Here is a 22,377-nt window from a genome sequence, read left to right as displayed (position 1 = left end):
AAGTACGGGAGCTTTGAGCGGTGGACAGAGTAGTTCAGCTCCTCCACTCGCTGGGGTGGATCGTAAATTTTGCAAAGAGCAAACTAGTGCCATCTCAGTCCCTGGACTTCCTGGGTGCACATTTCGATACAAGGAAGGCGATGGCTTTTCTGCGACCAGAGAGAGCACAGGCGCTGCGAGAGCATATCCTCGTCTTTATGAAGCTCAAAGCGCCCACGGCGTGGGATTATCTGCAAGTATTAGGCACCATGACCTCCACCATCGATCTTGTCCCGTGGGCCTTCGCTCACCTGTGCCCTCTTCAGAGATCGTTACTGTCCAGATGGAAGCCAGCGTCTCGGGACTTCCAGGCGGTCCTGCCGATCCTGAGGTCAATGCGGCTCAGCCTCCACTGGTGGCTGGACCCTCAGCAACTCGCACGGGGTATATCCCTGGAGGCCGCGGACTGGGTGATAGTAACCACGGATGCCAGTCTTTCCGGCTGGGGAGCGGTCTGTCGACACAGCGCAATCCAGGGCCGATGGTCGCAAGAACAAACGCATTGGCCCATCAACCGTCTGGAGACCAGGGCGGTTCGTCTGGCTCTGCGGGGGTTCCTCCCTCTGGTACACCGGCGGACGGTCAGAATTCTATCCGACAATGCGACCACGGTAGCCTACATCAATCGTCAGGGGGGCACGAGGAGCCGACTCGTGTCCCGGGAGACCGACAGACTGATGAAGTGGGCAGAACTCCACCTAGAGCGCCTAGCGGCATCTCACATTGCGGGCACAGACAACGTACAGGCGGACTTCCTCAGCCGCCAGCGCTTGGACCCCGGAGAGTGGGAACTCTCGGAAGAAGCCATGGGGCTCATAGTCAAGCGCTGGGGGATACCGCGCATGGATCTGATGGCAACTGTCAAAAATACCAAGGCAGTCCGCTTCTTCAGTCGCAGAAAGGAGCACGGCGCGGAAAGGGTCGATGCGCTGGTCCTTCCGTGGCCACTCCAGGGCCTTCTGTATGTGTTCCCGCCGTGGCCACTAGTGGGAAAAGTCATAAGAAGGGTGGAGGCGCATCCGGGCCCAGTGATCCTGGTAGCGCCAGAATGGCCTCGCCGGCCATGGTTCGCAGATCTGCTTCATCTGATGCTGGAGGAACCACTTCGCCTCAGTCACCTGCCGCGTCTTCTTCGGCAGGGACCAATATTTTTCGAGGGGGCAGATCGCTTCTGTCTTGCGGCTTGGCTTTTGAGAGGTGCACGTTGAGACGTCGTGGTTATCCTGAGCTCGTTATTTCTACTCTCTTATGGGCGCGCAAGACGTCCACCTCGGTCACGTACGTGCGGGTTTGGAAGGTCTTTGAGGAGTGGTGCGTATCCCACGATATCCAGTCCACCCAGGCCTCTGTGGTTCAGATTCTTTCGTTTCTCCAGGCAGGCTTAGACTTGGGTCTAGCGTATAATTTACTCCGGGTACAGGTGGCGGCCTTGAGCGCTTTCCTCCAGGAGGATAGTAATTTGCTGTCGTCTCATCCGGATATCGTCCGTTTTCTGAAGGGGGTGAGACATTTGAAGCCTCCGATCCGGCCTCCGTGTCCGTCGTGGAACTTGAACCTGGTCCTCAGAGCTCTCTGCGGTCCTCCCTTTGAGCCCTTACAAACAGCTACGGTCAAGACTGTCTTCCTGGTAGCGATCAGCTCGGCGAGGAGGATCTCCGAACTGCAGGCTCTTTCTTGCCGGGAACCATATCTCCGGTTTGTGGCGAACGGGGTCTCTATCCGTACTGTACCATCCTTCTTACCCAAGGTAGTTTCGGCCTTTCACCTCAACCAGTCGGTGGAACTGCCCTCGTTTCCTTCGACTGGTTCGGGGGATCTGTACAAATTGGACGTGCGACGATGTTCATGCATTACCTAGAGCTCACAAATGATTTCCGCCTGTCGGACCACCTGTTCATCCTTTGGTCCGGCCCGAGGAAAGGCTGTATGGCTTCCAAGCAGTCCATCGCTCGCTGGTTAAAAGGAGCGATTGCAGCGGCTTATATTGGTATGGGTAAGCCTCCTCCATTGTTTGTCAAGGCTCATTCGCTCTGGGCTCAAGCAACATCTTGGGCGGAGGGCACGTCGGTCTCGGCCCAAGAGATATGTAGGGCGGCCACCTGGAAGTCGCTCCATACTTTTGCGAAACATTATCGTTTGGACTTGTGGGCCCCGCCGGGCGGGCTCTTTGGGGACAGGGTTATTCGCGCAGGGCTGTCCTCTGCCCACCCATGAGGGGGAAGCTTTGGTATATCCCACCGTCTGGACTGATCCTGGTACGTACAGGGAAAAGAAAATTATTCCTTACCTCGCTAATTTTCGTTCCTGTAGTACCATGGATCAGTCCAGATCCCTCCCTGTGGCTGGAGTTAAGGTGGGACATCTCTGCTTTCTTTCTTTTTCCTTCTGGAGGTTCCAACTTTGTCTCGGGCGGACAGTTTTGCCTGCAAGTTTTCCCTGTTCAGCCCTGGCCTACTGGTTTTACTTATGGCTGGTCTCCTCGACCATTATGTTTTCAAAAGGCATACTTGATCCCTCTGTGATGGTCTCTTCTCTTCTGGGCTTTGCTAGTCTAGATACTGACGTTTGAGGCAGGGGAGGGGAGATTATATAAGACCTCCCCCGGAACTTTTGGTTCTGACTCCATCTGCTGGACAGGGGACATAACCCACCGTCTGGACTGATCCATGGTACTACAGGAACGAAAATTAGTGAGGTAAGGAATAAGTTTCTTCTCTAACCACTAGGCTATTCTTCCATTAAGTGGAGGAGATGGGTGGGGGGAGAGTGTGGGAGCTCAGACTTTGTTATACAAGTCATTCTGAGTATGCCTGAGCAGCTGGACTGTCTGTACTGTTGGAGTGAAATTCCCCTTATCCCCCAGTCTAGCCACATTACTGGAGAAAAGTCTGCACTTTCCCAAAGCACCAGCTACTTTGGCGATGGTCCTGGCTCTCAGTGAGCTTTTTTTTGCCAAACTGACCCCCACTTGAAAAATAGTTTAAGCCAGTGATCTTCACTATCTGCTATTAAAAGGGGATACTGCTACTTTGTGGCCATTGCTGGAGTGCACCTCCACAAAAATATGGATAGAGTCCACAAGTGAATTATAATATAGCACTCATTACTGGAGATGGAAATTAAGCAATGTTCTCATGTGATTCTTTGGTAACACTAGATACAATTGTGTGTACAGCATTCACTGTCCAGGAAATGGACATCAGTTCTACAACTTGGCCATGAAAATTTCTTGTTTTAGCCCAGGAGTCCTTGATTATCAGTAAAGAACTAACTGATGTGCACATATAAGATGACATGCTGTTAACCTCCTTTTCTTGCAGTATCACCCTGTCCAAGGAAATAGTTTTATCAGAATTGTTAAGGGATATTCTTATGATAATTGTTTGTAAAAGCTTACATTCTGTACGTCATGACCTGATTTGAGACCGTTATATATCTATGATTTTTGGATGCTTTTTTTCTCTGCTGAATATTCTGTCTGAAATTGCGCTAGCCCCAGGCTTTCTCAGCTTTCAGGGAGAAAATGGAAAAATGAATCTGCCACTACTTGTGTTGCATGGTTCCATATGCCTAGTGAAAGAATGTCACAAGGTGGAACACAACTTTGTTTATCTTCTCTGTTTAAACAAACCTATCTTCCCAGTTAGTGGGTGATTACTAGGGGGAAACTAGCCTTTCTTATGCAAAGTAATGCATCCTGGGGAACTTTGAAATCACTGTGTATTCTAAGACAGTTTTCTACATCATTTTCAGTGAAAATCCACTGATGCACTGATTAACACTCATTTTGGACGTGCATCCAAAACCCCTTATGCAATTAGGGGATTAGCATGTCAAAAACGTGCTTCCTAACCAGTGTGTAACTAATAGTGATCATCTCATGTAAATTCATGTTGTTGAGGCTATTAGCTATTACCTCCTGAAGCAAAAAAAAAAAAGAGTGCCTGACATGCACATTTTTACTCTTGAAAATTAATACCTGCTTCGGAGCAGGTGTTAACTTTAGGGGCTCCTCAAGAATTAACAGAAAAGCAGAAAATAGTGCTTTTCTGTTCCTTTTATTGGTTCCTCTGACTTAATATCGTGGTGATATTAAGTCTGAGGAACAGAAAAAAGGAATAAGGAAAAAAAAAGTCACCAGTGGTCAGGTTAGGAAAACAGACGCTCAATTAACGAGCATCCATTTTCCTAACCCGTGGCTGTGTACAGGTTAGGAAAACAGACACGTAAAATTCAGTGTCAGTTTTCCTAACCTGCACTGACAGCCACATCTCCTGGGCACCTGCTATCGAGGAGGTTCTAAGGTCGCACAATTTCCCTGTTCTGTCCCCAGCAGTGGGTACATGTTTGTATCTGTCTGTATTGTAGTTTAACTGTGTTTAGTACAGTCCTCACTTCTGAGGATTCTTAATAATGAAGCACAGTTTGTAACCTATGATAAAAATCTGTGAGCCTTTGTATTTGAGGCCCCCCTCCACTTTCTCTCACCATTGGGAGAGCTTGAATCCTATTCAACCTAACTTAAGTTTTCCAGCGTGCCTTATAGGTTCTAAGGACTGCCTTTCATGCTCCCCCTGTGTTACATGGTTCTTATGCTCGCTGCTATTGGACCCTGTCCTCTGCCTCTAGTTGTGTGGAGGCGTTTCTTTTGGCAGCTCTCAGCTCATGGCATTTGCTCCATCTTTGTGCTCTGTGTTTACCCCCTGAAACGGATTGGGTTTCACCTTCCCTCTTATTGTCTTCTTCTATGGGCTAAATCAGTCTCATATTCCTCTCATCCTTCTCACCTCTACAATAACTAACTCTCGCAACACAAGAAACTCCATTCTCCTTTCTCCTGCCGTAGTTCCAGTTACCAAAGATTCTTGCCTGGGGCTTGCATCTGAAGTGCAACAATTGTAAGTAAAGTTTACTTGTGCAGTAAACAGTTTCAGACTTTACAGAATCTTTGTCATGAGGACTGATTGGGGATGTGCTGCCTGGGTAATAAAACATGGATGTTTTATGTGAGCCAGAACATTCCCCTAGCACCTTCTTTTTATCGAGGCAGCCTATTTAAATATATCGAGTGCCCCAGAGAGACGCATCAGTGCATGTTAGAGTGGGTGATCAATCATGAGCGTCCATTTTCTGCACACCAATATTGTGTCCGCCTGAGAGGACAGCAATAGATTCCTTTCTCTGAGAACAAGCAGCTTACCCATCACACATGAAGGTGATATAATCCTGACTTCACAAAAGCAGGCATCCTCTTCCAAAGCTTTGTAGGTGCTTCTTCATCTCCAATGGGCAGGTACAGTAGTTCCCATACAGCTGCACAGCTGTAATGTGGTTGTAGAATTTCTTTCCACAGTTTCCTTCAGACACTTTTTCTTCACAGAGCAGCTTGATCAAGCCAGGGCTGTTCTTGGAAGCAGCTAATAGGGATGATCACTCTGGGCCCTATTCTTTGGGGATGGGGATGGGCCCTGCACTGCCATAATATCGCCAGTCCCAACCTTATAGTTCCCTGTTAGATTGGGGGTGGAGCCATATATGTTGCAGGGCACCACTATGGGTTGATTCATCCCTTGCCCTGTATCTTCTTAAGATCAGTCCTTTACTGAAGAAATTATTTGGATTATCTCTATTATTATCCACCTTGTTGGATAACAGCAATTTAACCTTTTTATTGTCTTTGTAGCATGCATTTTGTGTTATTTTTTTCTATCTTCTTCTAGTACCTAATTTTTTTTCTTTTTCTTTTGAGTTTAAAATTTGTTTGATATTTCTGTCTCAAGGCTGTTTTTCATGGCTCTCCACAAGCTGTACTGAAGACTTCTTGGCTTGTTTTAGGCAAATTCAACAATCGCATAAGGATGTAATAGCTGGGCATTGCTAAGCCATCAGCCCCTTGGACATAGAGAAAGACCTGCTGTTTAACAAATAAAATCTGTTGCATGCAGTCTGTTACTGTAATCATAGGATCTCTAGATGTGTATCTCATTATCAGAAAGCCTCAGGAACTCTGTCCTGGTAGCTATCCCATTATAATATTTCAAAGGGCATGTCCTTCCAAATTCATCCTCACTCAGATCTTCCAACCTCAAATCTAACCATTCTAAGCGAGGTAGCTCATTTAGACAAGCTTCACACTCAATGTCCTGGTCTCATCAGGAGAGGAAATTGTATATCAGTTTGCTAGTATTACAAACAATCAATTATGCTGTAAAGGTTTTTAGAAATCAGGTGACCAATCAAATTCAGACAACCAGGTAATAATGGTCTATCAGAATAAGTTTAAAAGATCAGGTTCCCATCTCTTGTGTTGGGAAGCTATCGAGCTGTGGCTTTGGGCCTTTTCCATGGCGATGTCTTTAAGAGCAGATTACTTTGTAGAAAAGGAAGATAACCTGTTAGACAAGCTGAGTCACTAATAAACCCACACAAGCAGTCCCTAGATCAAAGTATAGTGATTGAGATGTTCTGTAGATGGAGATCTCCCAAAAGAAATCTATTCACTGCTGCTCAGAACAGAAATGGTGCCTGTATTTGGTTCAGAAAGGGATCAAAAATCAGTCTAGCTACAGATACCACTTCCCTTCATTGACGACTGGGGCCCATCTATATGTCTTTCCTCAGATTCCTATAGCAGGAAAAAATGTAATGAGGGCACTGATCTGGTTTCCAGTCCTTTGGGATCTATCCATTTGGAAATTGATCATGTTGGAGATTTTTTCAGTCTTACTATTGCAGAACCAGGGAATGCTGCTTTATCCCAACTTCCAAACCTTCACCTTCACAGCTTGAATGTTGAAAGTGAAGTCATTTTTTCCTAATCTTTCTGCTCATGTTGCAGATTCTTCTGGCTTCTAGGAAGGAAATCCATTAGATCTTTTGGTTGGAAATGAGGGAGATTTGCTATATGGTATGAGGGCAAGGCCTTAGATATTTTTTTCTTCCCATACAAAAATTGCTTGAATCCCTTCTACATATTTTAGAGTCTGGGCTCAAAATCATCTCTGTTACTGCAGTTGTCACATACCACCATTATGTTGAAGGAAAACCCATTTCTGTGCAACACTTAGTTGTACAATTTATCATCAAACCACTTGCTGTGACTGGAACCAACAAGAAGGGGAAATGGTCTAGATCTAATCCTCACTGTGATGCAGGATCTGACATAAGAGGTAACTGTGATGGGACTGTTTGGCAATAGTGAAAATAACCTAATCAAATTTAACATGGAAAGATTCAAGATGGAGGACTTGGGGAAGGATTTGCTGGAAGCATCTCCTCTTAAACTTATTTCTCTTTTACTTAATTTTGTTACTTGCTTTATGATCAACAAGGAGGAATCTCAACCAGTCACCTGCAACCTGGGAGTCCCACAAGGCTCTTCACTCTCTCCAACCTTATTCATATACCTACTCCCACTCTGCCAGCTCCTCCTCAACCTAAATCTTATCCACTACTTATACGCTGACGATGTTCAGATTCTGATTCCAATTACGGAGTCACTTCATAAAACTCTGGACTTCTGGAACTCATGCCAACAAGCCATCAACAACCTGCTCACAAGTCTCAATCTGATTCTTAATCAAAACAAGACAGAGTACCTTCTCATTTCCCAAGATGGAAACTACACACATCCTATTACCAACCTGACCTCCCAATTAATCCTATCCCCACAAGTCAGAAATCTAGGAGTTATACTAGATAACCAAATGAATTACAGATCTCTCATCAACAACATCGTAAAGGATGGATTTTTCAAACTACAAGTCTTAAAAAGATTGAGACCACTCCTCCATTTTCAATATTTCCGATCAGTTTTACAAGCAATCATTCTCATTAAAAGAGATTACTGCAATTCACTTCTACTGGGCCTCCCTGCTAACGCCACAAAACCTCTACAGATGTTGCAAAATGCCACAGCAAGGATCCTAACCAAGACAAACAAAAGAGACCACATATCACCCATCTTAAAAAGCCTACACTGGCTTCCTATCAAATTCAGAATACTTTTCAAAGCGCTCTCATCAATCCACAAGGCATTACATAACATCGCCCCACTCGAGCTCAAGATCCCTCTCCAACCCCACACCTCCGCCAGACCAGTGAGACAAGCTTACAGAAACAACCTTCAGATCCCACCGATGAAGACAGCATTAAGTAAAAAAGCTTTCTCCACGGCCGGTCCCAAACTCTGGAACTCTCTCCCATCAGACCTCAGACTAGTGCAATGCCCCATTATATTTAAAAAAAGACTCAAGACTTGGTTATTCAACCAAGCATTCTCATAACTTCAGCTAGTTGAATTCCATCCAATGATCCCTTCATTGGTAACCCCCTAGAGAACGCTCATGTTATTTATTTATCTTTATGCAGTCTAAAATTAAAAACCTAGCCTTATGCCTAACATCTGTTCTCCAGCCTACATTAGGCTCCGTAACTTTTACATTATGTTGTTAACCCCATTTATCTGTATCCAAGTTCTAACTATCTGTTTATTGTAAGACATCAACTTGTCATTGTTATTGTTTAGAATGTAAACCGACTTGATTAGTAATTCTGTTACTGGAAAATCGGTATATAAAAGTGCTAAATAAATAAATGATCAAGAGAAGGGAAAAAGTCTGGCTTGTTCCTTAAGTCTGTCCTGAAACAGCTCCTTCTCGGCAGACAAGCATTGTTGACTTCCTTGTTCCAGCAATATCGGGTAAGCAGCTCTTGGCTAGTGCTACCATTCAGCTAGACCTTTAATAACTCTTAGCTCCAGTGCAGCAGTGATTCCTGTGTATCCCCTTCCCAGAGATCTTGGAATAGAAGTTTGTCACCTTTAATGATGCAGTGTGGAGTGTGGGGAAGGTCGACAACTGAAGGGGGTACTTCTGTCTTCTACTATGAAGCCTTGCAGCAATGCTAGCATATGCAGTGAAAGTGATGTGGTGGCACAGGCAACGAATATGATGGACTTGTCAGTGGCTATGAGTGGAGCAGTTGTGAGTTCATCTTCGTGGGATGTTTTACCATTTCCTTTTGCTCATGTTAACTAGACCCCTGCCTATTAAGCCTGCTGTAAATGCCATTGAATCCCTATGGGAAATGATAGCATCCTTAGAAAAAGCTGTTTTTCCGAGGACAAGCAGGATGACAGTCGCACAAGGGTTACATCGTCCTATGGAGCCCAGCATGGAAAACTCATGTCAAAGTTTCTAGAACTTTGACTTAGCCTTACTGAGCATGCTCAAGCATGCATTATTATGCCATGTGTGATTCCTTCATTCTTTATTTTTCCGATGGTTGTGGCCTTTTTTATCTCATTCAAATCTCCCCCTTCTTTAGGGTTTTTTGCCTCTTTTTGCTGGGTTGTCCTTGCCTGGTTGTCCCAGGGTCCTGCTCATTTCCTCATAGAATCCCTAGGTAGGTTTTACGGTATTTTTTTTTTTTTTTTTTACTAGTTTCTTTTAGACATCATTCCCCCCAGTCAGTGGTACCTTTTGGTGCCCACTGGCCATCAGTAGGTCACCACCATTGAGTTTGATTTAATATCTCTTTTGTTTAGAACTGACCTCCAGATTCCATTGATGCCTGAGTACCATGGATATCACGGATTCCCATGATAGATGGCTGCTTGAGGGTATCACCTGACATACAGGGTAGCAGCAAATGTGCCCAGATGACCCACAAAGGACACTGGTACTATCTAGAGATCATGGACCAACTGTTCAGACACTGAAAGATTGATCCGTCAGCATCTGAGGCATCGACATTGAAGGACCAAGGAGCCACACCAAAGACCTTTGGGTCATCAGCATCAGGTGGGGGGAACCTTTGGTTCCCTCAGTGTCAATGGCTGGTAGGGACGTCAGAGATAGACCATGGTCCAGCTCCTCCCAGTCAAAGGAGGTGTTGAGTTCCTCCTCTACTACCAGGCAAGACCTATGCCCAGTATCAAAGGAAGCTGCATGCTGCTGAATGTGGGGATGATCCAGCTTTGGCCTAGAAACCTCCCAAAGCTGACTCCATGGTGAGGAGAGCTCATTTTTCAAGTGACCAAGAGGTTCACCATGGTCTCCACCATTCCTGGTGTCAGCAACCAATCTCCTCTTGGTTCTAAAGAGGATGTGGCCACTTCTTCAGCCTCCTAGTCTGTGTTGGCATCAGCGATGTTAGAGGAGGAGTTGAGAAATGGGTGCAACTTGCCATGGAGAAGGTGCTGCAGGGCCTCTGTGGTGAAGCACCAAGGACAGCACTGGCCTTCCTTGAGCTTCTACTCGAGTTCTTGTAGGTGCTTGTTAGTGCTCTACTGACATCAGAATCGGTGTGGTTTTCCAATAGCACCAATGCCCGGAGGGGCATCAGTCTTTATCAGTTGTCCCAATGGTCATTCCAGATTCCTCGGAAGAGGAAGCTCCCATGAGGGACCAGGAGGCCTCAGGGTCCAGTCCCCATCGGCCAATCGCTCCAGTCATCTTGCCAATGGCTGTGGACCAAGCGCCCAGGGATCCCTCCCCCACTGGTTATAGTGGGGAGGAATCTGAATATTCGTGGGGTTATGGAGGGTCCAACCGTGGTTTAGATGACAAGACATTGGACAATGTCCCTTCTGAACCCTCTCCTCCACCTGGCAGAAGGAAATTCACTGCCTGAGGACCTCTCCTTTGCAGGGTTTATTAGGTAGATGGTGGAGGCCATCCCATTTAATTTGGAGATGGGGTAAAATACTTGACACAAGATGCCTGATATCCACCAGTACATGGAGCCTTTTAAGGAGTTCATGTCAGTCCCAGTTCACAAAATCCTTCAGGAGTTGCTGTTGAGAATGCGAGAGAGTCCCCTCACAGTGTTTCCCGTCAACAGGAAGGCAAACATGATGTACCTCATCCAAAAGGTTTGCAGATTCAAAAAGCATCTTCTTCCACACCAATCTGAGGTTGTCAAATTTGCTCTCAAGAAGGCCAAGCATTCTAGGAACCATTCTTCTGTGTCCCCTGGGAGGGATCCTAAGGCCATGGACACTCTAGAGAGGGAGGTTTTTCAGGGAGCTATGCTCATTGCCTGCATAGCAACCTACCAGCTCTTTATGGGCCAATACATGCAGCACATCCTGAAGCAGGTGCAGGAGGTAGCTGTGCAGTTTACTCAGAAGCAGCAAGATAAACTCCTATCACTGGTGACAAAGGGTCTGGAGTGTGGAAAACACAGGTTCCATTTGACCTACGATGTTTGAGGAACATCAAGAGTCTGTGCTATAAGGATTGGGGCCTACAGACTCACCTGGCTGCGGGTTTCAGATCTGTGTCCAGAAGTTCAGGAGCGACTTGCTGACATGCCGTACACTGTGAAGATAATCTCTTCAGAGACTGGGTAAATAATGCTGTAGCACAGATTTATGAACACTGTGCGATGCTCCAGCAGGTCTCCACTGCCACTGTGGAGCCGGCCTCCTCATCCAAGAGGTATCCATGATCTGGGCAGAGAAAGTCTTTTTTCTGCACAAGGAGGCACTATCTTCTGCCTTTTTGGTTTTGTCAGCAGCAAGCCCCATGCAGCCACCCAAGGCAGCAGAGAGCACTTAAGCCCCAGACAGTGCCCTGGCCAATTCCTGGGTCTTGGTTTTGAAACCCATGTCATGGAGAGCATAGCCAAGTTCCTGGTACCTAGACTTGGAAGGTCTTCTGGTCGGGGCAGGCAACTGTTCTATGCGAACCGGTGAAACCTCAAACCAGTGATGTAACTTCAGCATTGTCCACAGAAAGTACAATTGAATCTCTTGGTAGTTCCTCAAAATCTCCCCAGACCCCATCTTGGGGGCTCAAGGATCACCAGGTGGTACTCTTTTCAGAGTTCTCCTTCCTTGCCCTGGTGGTACGGGCTCGAGTGTTTGAGCCCGTACCACCAGGGCAAAGAGGGATGGGATTTTACTCAAGTACTTCCAGATTCTAAAGAAAACCAGGGGACTCATCACATCTTAGACCTAAGGGCCTTGAACACGTTTCTAAACAATGAAAAGTTAAATTTGATTTCCCTGGGCACCTTGATTCCTTTTCTTCAAAAAGATGACCTTCCATACTCTAGATCTAAAGGATGCCTACACCCATATCAAGATCTTCCCCAACCATTGGAATTATCTCAGATTCATACTGGGAAACCTGCACCTCCAGTATTGAGATCTGCCATCTGGGGTGGAATCAGCCCCATGCGTCTTTACCAAACATCTAGCTGTGGTAGTGGCTCCCTTTGCAGACTGGGGGTGCACTTGTTTCCCTGTTTGGACAATTGGTCGGTTAAGAGTGCATCTTGGGCGGGAACCAAGTAGTGAGTGCGCAGGACCATCTAGGTGTTAGTCACAAATGTTCATCAATTATCTAAAATCTCATCTCAGCCCATCACCTCAATTGGATTGTATTGGAGCTGTGCTAGACACAACTCAGGCCATGGCCTTCCTCCCGCAGCAATGGGCTGTCACTTTGATGGCCATTGCGGCAGAGATCCAAGAGAGTCAGCAGACATCAACTTGACACATATTGAGGTTGTTGGGCCATGTCACTCCTGGGACCTCAGTGCCTAAGGACACTGAAGTCCCAGTGATTTCAGGCCATTCATAATCTTGGGATTGCATCCGAGTCACTCTGCTGCTCTGGGATTCCTTAGCTTGGTGAAGGATCAATTCTAATCTGGTCCAAGGAATTTCCTTCCAAACTCTTCCCATACATATTGTTCTAACCATGGATGCTTCCCACCTGGGTTGGGGAGCTCATGTGGATAGGCTTCAAACTCAGGGCACTTGGTCTGCCTGGGAACATCAGTACTAGATAAACTTCCTGGAGCTCTGGGTGATCTCTGGGAGATCGTCTGTTCAACAGTTGTATAGGTCTGGACTGACATTCAAGTGGCGATGTTTTACATCAGGAAGCAGGGAAGTACGGGATCCAATCTCCTGCGTCACAAGGCAGTCCAGTTGTGGATGTGGGCTCTTTCTCAGGGAATGGTGCTCAGGGCCACTTAAATGGGGTAGCAGACAGTCTGTTCTTCAGACCTCACAAATGGTCCCTGGACCAAGGGGTAGCAAATCAGATCTTCCATTTCTGGGGGAGCCCAGAGGTGAACCTGTTTGCAGCTTCTTGGAACAGGAAGGTCCCTCTCTACTGTTCCATGTACAGGGCATGCAGCAAGTTTGCCTCAGATGCCTTTACCCTTCATTGGGACAAGGGTCTGCTGTATGTGTATCCTCTAGTTCCACTAATTGGGAAGATTTTACTGAAGCTCAAGTAGGACCAGGGGACTATGATTTTCATATCCCTCGCTTGGCCTAGACAGATTTTGTTTGTTCCTTCAGGAGATATCTATTGAGAAACCGATCAGATTGGGGACTTCCCCCAACTCTTCTCTCAGGATCAAGACAAGTTGTGGCATCCCAGCCTCTAATGCTGATAGCTTGGATTTTGAGAGACTGATTCTGCGCCCCCTTGATCTTCCACCAGGAAATATTACGTTCTGAAGAGGAGGAAGTTTGTTGTGTGGTGTGAGCAGAAGACCCTAGACCCTTTTTTTGCTCAATACAAAAACTGCTTGACCACTTTCTACATCTGTCCGATACTGGTCTTAAGACTAACTCAGTAAGGCTCTATCTTAGTGCGATTAGTGCATATAATCACCACGTAGAAGGTAAGCTCGTCTCTGTATAGCTTTTAGTTGTGCCTTTTATGCTGAGTATGCTTCATTATGAAGCCTCCTGTGAGACCTCCCGCTGTGTCATGGGACCTCAACATGGTCTTAGCTCAACTGATAAAAGCTTCTTTTGAGCCTCTGAACTCCCTGACCTGGAAGGTCATGTTTTTGGTGGCGGTCACTTCAGTGTGCAGGGTCAGAGAGCTTCAGGCCTTAGTGACATATCTACCTTACACTAAGTTTTTCCATTAGAGTGATCTTTTGTATGCACCCTAAGTTTCTGCATAAGGGGGGTGTTGGAATTCCATCTTTACCAGTCTATCATCCTTCCGCCATTTTTGTCTCATGCCTCATGCTCACCGAGGTGAACAAGTGCTGCACAGTTTGGACTGCAAGAAAGCCTTAGCCTTTTCTCTGGAGTGAACAGAAGCTCATAGAAAGTTCACCCAGCTTTTGATTTCCTTTAATCAGAGCAAGCTGGGCCCCACTGTTGCCTAACAGATGTTATCCATTTGGCCAACAGATTGTATCTCCTTTTGTTATGCCCAAGTGGGATTGAATCTTGTGGGTCATGTCAAGGATCATTCGGTCTGAGCCATGGCAGCATTGGTGGCCTACTTGCGATCAGTCCCCATGGAGGAGATCTGCAAGACTGAGTAGTCTAGTGATTAGAACAGCAGGCAATGAGCCAAGATTCAAATCCCACTGCCACTCCTTGAGACTTTTGCCTCAAGAACAGATTGTAAGCCCTCTGAGGATAGTGAAATACCTACAGTTCCTGAATGAAATCTGCTTTGAAGTGCCAAAAAGCGGAATATTAAAAAAAAAAAAAAAAAAAAGGAGGAAAAGTTACGACATAAGAGTTCCAGCCACTCATTGATATTGCACTGTTTGGATAGGATGGCTGATGTGATAGAAGGTTTAGCCTGTCTGTCTTCCAGAACTTGTTTAAGGTGTAGAACCCAAGTCTGTTCCCTCCTAGGGCCCCTTCTGTTGCCAACAAAATGTTGCTGTTGTGTCCAATGGCACTTGTTTTTGTTGTCCCCTTTTTTGTTGGGAGCTGCCTGTAGCTAGGGGTTCATCCACGTGTGAGGACTGCCATCCCACTTGTCCTTCGAGAAAGCAGAGTTGTTTACCTGTTACAAGTGTTCAAGGATATCAGGATGTTACTCCTCAACGAGACCCACCTGCCTTTACATAGAGTTGGGTCTCTACTTCATGGTTTATTGATTTTATTTTATTTTGCTATGCAATTAGACTGGCTGAATGGCATAATACATGCTCGAGCATGCTCAATGAGGCTAAATCAGTTTTAGAAACTGACACGTTTTCCATGACAAGCTCCATCGGATGGTGTCACCCATGTGTGAGGACTGATATCCTGTTGTCCTCGGAGAACACCTGTTACAGTTAAGCAACTTTGCGTTCCTCTATGACTTTACTTACCGTTGGTATATATAAGAAGCAATATTCTAATGAAGTTTCTTTGAATTCATGGTTGGAGAGAATTGGAATATTAGAAAAAGGGAGTGGATTCTCTTTCTAAAGTTCAGACTGAGATAGTACAATCCAACTCAGTGATTGATATAATTAAAAACTTGACGAATTCCTTTAGATATTTGAATATAAGGGCTTTAAATTTTCCAAAGTTATCTTTATATATGCGTATTGAGATCTTTGAGGAATAGCTAGTGTTCATTTTACATTTAATTGCTGAAGCTTTATCTTCAATTAGCAAAGCATTTTTTCTGCCGTCATCTGAAAATAATCCATAATATATCGGGCTTGGTAATGTGTCCGTCAGTGCTCGTGCATGTTCTCCAGCCCGCCGAGACATGGCGCTATAATATATCGGGCTTGGGGAGCAGGCACCTCCCTGGATGCCTTGGAAGCTCAAACATGCCACTACACCAGGTACAAGAGGTACTCCGGGGAGAATTCTGCAGCAGCCATAGTGGGACAGGCTGAAATAGCTGAGGGAGACCCTGGCATGCCGCGAACGGAGCACGTCCCGTGGCACACGCTCTGTTCGTGGCGAAGATGAGGCCTGGCGCGCCGTTTGCGGTGAAAAGGGGAGGCCCCCATGTGCTGTGATTCATGCTCCCGGGCCTTAATCTTCGCCACGAATGGAGCGTGTGCCGCGGGACGCACTCCGTTTGCGGCATGCCAGGATCTCTGCTGCTATTTTATGCTCAAGGTGAAAATGGAAGGCCCCCGTGTGCTGCGAACGGCGCGCCAGGCTTTCATCTTTGCCGCGAACGGCGCACTGGGCCTTCATCTTCGCCGCGAACAGCACGGGTCCCGCGGCATGCCGGTGACAGGGAATGTGTGTCAGGGACGGGAGGGTGGGAGAGAGCAAGAGGGTGTGAGAGTGAGCATGGGGGGGATGCCGGTGAGAAGAGAGGATGTGTGTGTGAGAGAGGGGGGTGACAGAGAGCATGGTTGGTAAGAGGGGGGTGGGGAGGGTGTGACAGAGAGCATGGGAGGTAAGAGGGGGTGGGGAGGGTGACACAGCATGGAAGGTAAGAGAGGGTGGGTGGGGGGATGCTTGTGAGGGTTTCAGAGAGAGGGAGCCTATATGAGGAGAGGGGGATGCCGGTGAGAGAGAATGTGTGTACGAGAGAGGAGAGGGGGTGTGGGGGAGTGCGAGAGACAGCTTGGTTGGTAAGAGGGGGAGTGCAGGGGATACTTGACTGTGAGTTTCAGAGAGGGAGCCTATATGAGGGGATGTGTGTGTGTGTGTGTGTGTGCGCGCGAGAGAGTGAGGTAGCCTGTATGAGGGTGTGTGTATGTGGAAGGGACACTTACAGTGAATTTCTAGGGATATTCTGCTCAAAATATTTAAAATTCTGCAACTTTAAGTAATAACTTTTTTCTTTAATAATTTAAACTGTAATTACTTAAAGATTGTCATGTAAATTGTTATTTGACCAATATAAAGTTTGCATACTTTTGCAGACTTTTCCATTTTTTTCCGCTGAATTTTCAGTTGGAGAGCATGCGGGGAGGGGGATGCCAGTGAGAGAGGGGGGGTGATAGAGAGCAGTTTGGTGAGAGGGGGTGGGGAGGGTGTGTGAGAGAGAGCATGGGAGGTAAGAGAGGGTGGGTGGGGGGATGCTTGTGAGGGTTTCAGAGAGAGGGAGCCTATATGAGGAGAGGGGGATGCCGGTGAGAGAATGTGTGTGTGAGAGAGGAGAGGGGGTGTGGGGGAGTGCAAGAGACAGCTTGGTCGGTAAGAGGGGGAGTGCGTGGGATGGTTGAGTGTGGTTTTCAGAGAGGGAGCCCATATGAGGGGGGGGGGGGGGGGGGGTGTGTGTGCGCGCGCACGCTAGAGAGTGAGGGAGCCTGTATGAGGGTGTGTGTATGTGGAAGGGACACTCTTACAGTGAATTTCTAGGGAAATTCTGCTCAAAACAAGAGCAGATGTGCCAATAAAAAGGCTCGCCGCCCGGGCATAGAACGGGTACAGTTGCTAGTAGTTAATAATCAAGATAGTTGTAATGTTGCTGTTTAGAATTCTACAAATGCTTTGGATAGGTCATTGGATATTGAAGAGAGGGAACATTTCTTATTTCGTTAGTTACCACTCAAAATATAGAATTTATCCTGAAGCTCCTTTTTTAGAAACAGTTTGCCCTTTTTCATGGCCATAATGTCTAGCTCTTTCCTGACCTTTCATGGGCCATGCAGGTCTGCAGGAAAAAATTTCTTGCTATGCATTCTAAAGACCTGGCCTTGGTGGGGGGGCATATGCTATGATTTGATTTCCTTGTAAATATATTCTCCAATTGAATAATGTCAAATATGTTTTCTTTGAGCCTCTCAATTATGCTAATTTTGGACTCTAATAATTAATTACTAGTTCTCGCCGAGTAATGCTGCTGTGTATAATATGCTGACACCCCCACCCCCCCTTGTTTTATATTGTTTTGTTCAAGCTCAGAACATTTGGATTTCCCTCTTGTAGGGGACTTTAAAGATGTATTTTATAATAATTTCCTTTCTTTTTTTGTACATTCTCAGTAATTCTTTATTGCTGCTTTTTTCCTATAGCAAGAGATTCTTGTTTATAACATAAATTTAATAAAAATAAAGTTTAAAAACAATTTTACATAATCACTGAAAGGAGAACATTAAGGAAAACTACTGCAGTAGCATTTAACTTTAAACAAGTAGCCTATGATAAAATGAGGAAAATAGAAAAAGATAAAAGGAGCAGTTGCAAAGGTTAAAAGTTTGCATGAGACATGGCGACTATTTAAAAATACCATCTTGAAAGCCCAGACAAAATGTATTCCATGCATTTGAAAAGATAGAAAGAAGGCTAAATGACTGCCAGCATAGTTAAATGGTAAGGTAAAAGAAGCTATTAAAGTCAAAAGGATATCTTTCAAAAACTGGGAAGTGGATTCAAATGAAGAAAATAGGAAAGAGCATAAGCACTGACAAGTTAGATGTAAAGCATTAATAAGGCAGGCCAGAGAGGCAAGAACTTTTTCAAGTATATTCAAAGCAAGAAACTTGGGGGAAGGGAGTTGGTTGGACTGCTAAGTGACCAAGACCATAGCAGAAAAATTAAATTAATTCTTTGCTTCAGTTTTTGAGGAGGGTATCAGGGAGATTCCTATGCTGGATACTTCTTTGATAGTGATGATACAGAGGAATTGAAGCAAATCACAAAGAATCAAGAAGATATAATAGAGCAAATGACAAACTAAAGAGTAACAAATCACCATGATTGGAAACCCCAGAGGTTTTCTTATTTATATTTCACCTTTTTGTTATGCTTCAAAGGGGATTCCATTCATGTACTGTAGATATTTCCCTGTCCCCAGAGGATTTACAATTCAACTTTGTATCTGAGGCAATGGATGGTGACACTCACAAGGAGTGTCAATAGGATTTGAATCCTGGCTGCCCTGGTTCATAACTTGCTACTTTTAATTCTAGGCTGCTACTCCACTCTGAAAGAACTCTAAATAAAATTGCAGATTTATTACTAGTAATCCCTAACTTTCTATTAAAATTGGCTATGGTTTCTGGGGATTGCAGAGTGGCCAACATAATGCCCATTTTTAAAAAGCATTCTACAAGTGATCCAAGGAAAGAACAGACTAGTAGGCAAAATGGTAGAAACAATTCTGAAGAACAAAATTACTGGCCTTCTGGACAGACATAGACTAATGGGGCAGAACTGATATGGACAAGGTTGCATTGATTGACATCATGTATCTGGTTTATCAAAAAGCATTTGACAAAAGCCCTCAGGAGAGGATCATTAGGAAATAAGTGTTATGGGATAGGAGGCAGTGTCTTATTGGGGACTGATAACTGGCTAAAAGATAGGAAACAATGGAACGGAATGGTCATTTCTCTCAGTGGAGAAAAGTGAAGTGCCCTACGGATATATATACTGGGACCAGTGCCTATGGCTTTCTGTGGGCTGAAGTAGCTGACTTGAAAGGTCATAATTTTAGTGGCAGTTTAGCATGCAGTTTCTGAGAGCTACAGGCCTTGGTAACGTATCTACCGTATACTAAGTTTCATCACATTAGGGTGGGCTCCTCATGTTCCCAAAGTTTCTGTTCAATATGGTGTCAAATTTCCACTTTAATTTGTCAGTTAACCTACCAACATTTTTTCCTGTGGCTCCATGCCAACAAAGACAAACAAGCCCTTTACACTTTGGATTGCAAGAGAGCCATTGCTTTCTACGTGGAGCAGACCATAAAAAGTTCATCCAGTTTTTTGGTTTTTGCCCAAACCAGACTAGAATAGCTGTGTCAAAAAGAACTCTAATTGGATAATGGATTATATATCCTTTGCTTATTCCTGGGTAGGCTTGATTTTAGAAGAGCATGTCAAGGCTCAAAATGTCAGTCATTGAGGTGTTGGTGGCCCACCTAAGGTTGAACTCTGAGGTGATCAACAAAGCTGCAGTATAGAGTTGGGACCATACATTCACCTCCCATTACTGTTTAGACAATGATACGAACATGTGAATTGTCATGCTGGGTCAAACCAAGGTCCATTGAGCCCAGCATCCTGTCTCAGACAGTGGCCAATCTAGTTCGCAAATATCTGGCAGATCTCATAAAGTAGATCTAATTCATGTTACTCCCTCCCAAAGATAGCAATAGCTTTTATTAGTCTACCTGGCCAATAATGTTTTATGAACTTTTCCTCCAAGGAGCCTTTCTAAACCACTTTTAAACCCACTATGCTGGTCACATCCTCTGGCAGTAGATTACACAGCTTGAGAGTGCGTTGAGAGTAAAAGTATTTTCTACGATTTATTTTAAATCTGTTGGTGGTTAGTTTCATGGAGTGTCTTTTTGTTTTAGTAGTATTTGAAAAGTTAAATACCAGTCCTTTATCTGTTCTACTCCACTCATATGATTTTATAAACTATCTCTTCCAAGCTGAAGAGCCCCTAACCTACATAGCATCTCATCATAGCATAGATATTCAGTCTCCTTTATCATTTTTGTCATCCTCCCCTGTACCTTTTCTAGTTTCACTATATCTTTCTTGAGATGGGGCGATCAGAACTGCACACGATACTCAAGGTACAGCCACAACATGGCCCGATACAGAGGCAATATATTTTCCATTTTATTCTCCATTCCCTTTTGGATCATTCCTAACATTCTCTTTTCTTTATTCATCACTCTTACACCCTGAGCAGAGGATTTCAAAATATTGTCCACAAGGAGTCCAAGGTCCTTTTCCCGCGTAGTGACTCCCAAATCAGAACCCAGTATTGTATACCTATATTTGGGATTATTTTTCCCTATGTGCATCACTTTGCCCTTTTTCACGTTAAATTTCATTTGCCATTCAGTTGCCCAGTCTCACAAGGTCCTTCTACATTCTCTTGCAATCTGCTGCTGTTTTAAAAATGTGAAAAACTGTGTCCTGTAAAGATCTGATTACCTCACTTGTCCCCTTTTCTAGATCATTTATGAATGTTACAGTTCAGGGCCCAGTATCAATCCCTGTGGTACTCCATTAATGACCTTTCCCATTTGGAAAACTGACCATTTAGTCCTGCCCTCTGTTTCCAGCCTTTTAACCACTTAGCAGTCCACGATAGAATACTGCCTCCTATCCCATGACTCTAATTTCTTGAGGAGTCTCTCATGGAGGGCTTCTGAAAATCCAAATACACCATATCAGCCAGTTCAACTTTATCTCCATATTTATTTACACCTTCAAAAAAAAATCTAAAAGATTTGTAAGACCAGACTTCCCCTTGTTAAAACCATGTTATTATGTTTTAATTCTTTTAGAAGTATGGGGTGGATGCCACCCAGTCCTAGTGATTTGTTACGCTTTAGTTTGTCATTCTGATGTATTATATCCTCCATTATCACATTTTTGTTTTGGTTGCTCAGAATCTCCACCATTAAAGAATGTTTCAGGTGTGGTATGTTCCCATCATACTCCTCAATAAAAGACCAAGGCAAATAATTCATTCAGTTTTTCTTCTATTTCTTTGTCCTCCCTGAGCACCCCTTTTGCCCCTCAGACATCTAGCAGCCCTATTGACTCACAGGCTTTTTCTTTCAATTTATTTGAAACAATTTATTGTTGGCTTTTGTCTCACTGACCTGTCTGACAACTATTTTACATCTAACTTGCCAATGCTTATGTTCTTGCCTATTTTCATCATTTGGGTCTACTTTCCATTTTTTGAATGATGCCTGACACAACAGCGGGTTTGGGGCATAAGTTCTTCAGAGTCTTTTTGAGGGTTATAACCCAACTCTAGGCCTTCTCAAGACCATTTCTATTATTTTTGGTTGGCCTTTGTATTTTTCGATTGCTTAAAAAAAAAAAAAAAAAAAAAAGGGACTCCTAATCTGCCAGAAATAGTTGTCTTCCCCTTTTTATTTTGAGGACTACCATTAGCTACGGAGCCTCTTATTTAATTGAACTATTTGTCTTTAGAGAAAACAAAGTTTCGTATGTAATGGATGTTCTCTAAGGGCAGTAGATCCATACAGACCCACTCTTTTTCCCTTCTGATATTGAGCTCATTAGCTTGATGACAGGACTGAGGCACAATGCGGGTGCCCAGCTGTGCTGGAAATTTTGTGCATGCCTAGTGGAGCTAAAGAATCTCTTAGCTGGAAAAGGCTGTGCAGTTTGCTGCTTTCAGGATGATATGTGTGGCTGGTGAACTGCTGACCTTATAGAACAGGTAAATAAATTTGTTGTATCAGAAGACGTGGCAGCATTTTTATCATCTCACAAATTAAGATTTCTTTTCTAACATATTATTTAGAGATCTGTTTAAAATATGCACAACAGTATCAAAGTGTGTTAAATGAAATGAGGTGAATCTTTCAGTTACACTTTTTTTTTTATTTGTAACCTGCATATCACTTGATAAGTAATATGCAGGTTACAAAGTGTAAATAGCTTTTCTTTGTTTTGAATTAAGAACATGTTATGGCATACATAAGAATAATTCCATGTAAATATTTATTTATAGATATTTGATATTACAGCTTTTAACTAGATTGGCTTCATAGCAGATTACAATAATTTAAATCAGACAATTGTTATTTAGTGTTTATGGATGAAACTTTATAGTAACTTGGACCAAAGTTAACAAATATACTTTAACAGATAAACATATGTTTCTGTTAAAATGAAGTATCTTTCTCTTTCACA

General features: G+C 44.4%; 1 protein-coding gene across 2 annotated transcripts in view; it reads left to right on the top strand.

Moving 5' to 3' along the window:
- The window catches only part of RBPJ (recombination signal binding protein for immunoglobulin kappa J region), a 316,830-nt gene that overhangs the window by 189,307 nt on the left and 105,146 nt on the right, over positions 1-22,377 (top strand). The window lies entirely within an intron of this gene.

Source organism: Rhinatrema bivittatum, chromosome 1, assembly GCF_901001135.1.
Source record: "Rhinatrema bivittatum chromosome 1, aRhiBiv1.1, whole genome shotgun sequence".
Classification (NCBI taxonomy): Eukaryota; Metazoa; Chordata; class Amphibia; order Gymnophiona; family Rhinatrematidae; genus Rhinatrema; species Rhinatrema bivittatum.
The sequence above is the reverse complement of the archived record's forward strand: the minus strand, read 5'-3'. Positions and strand labels throughout refer to the sequence as shown.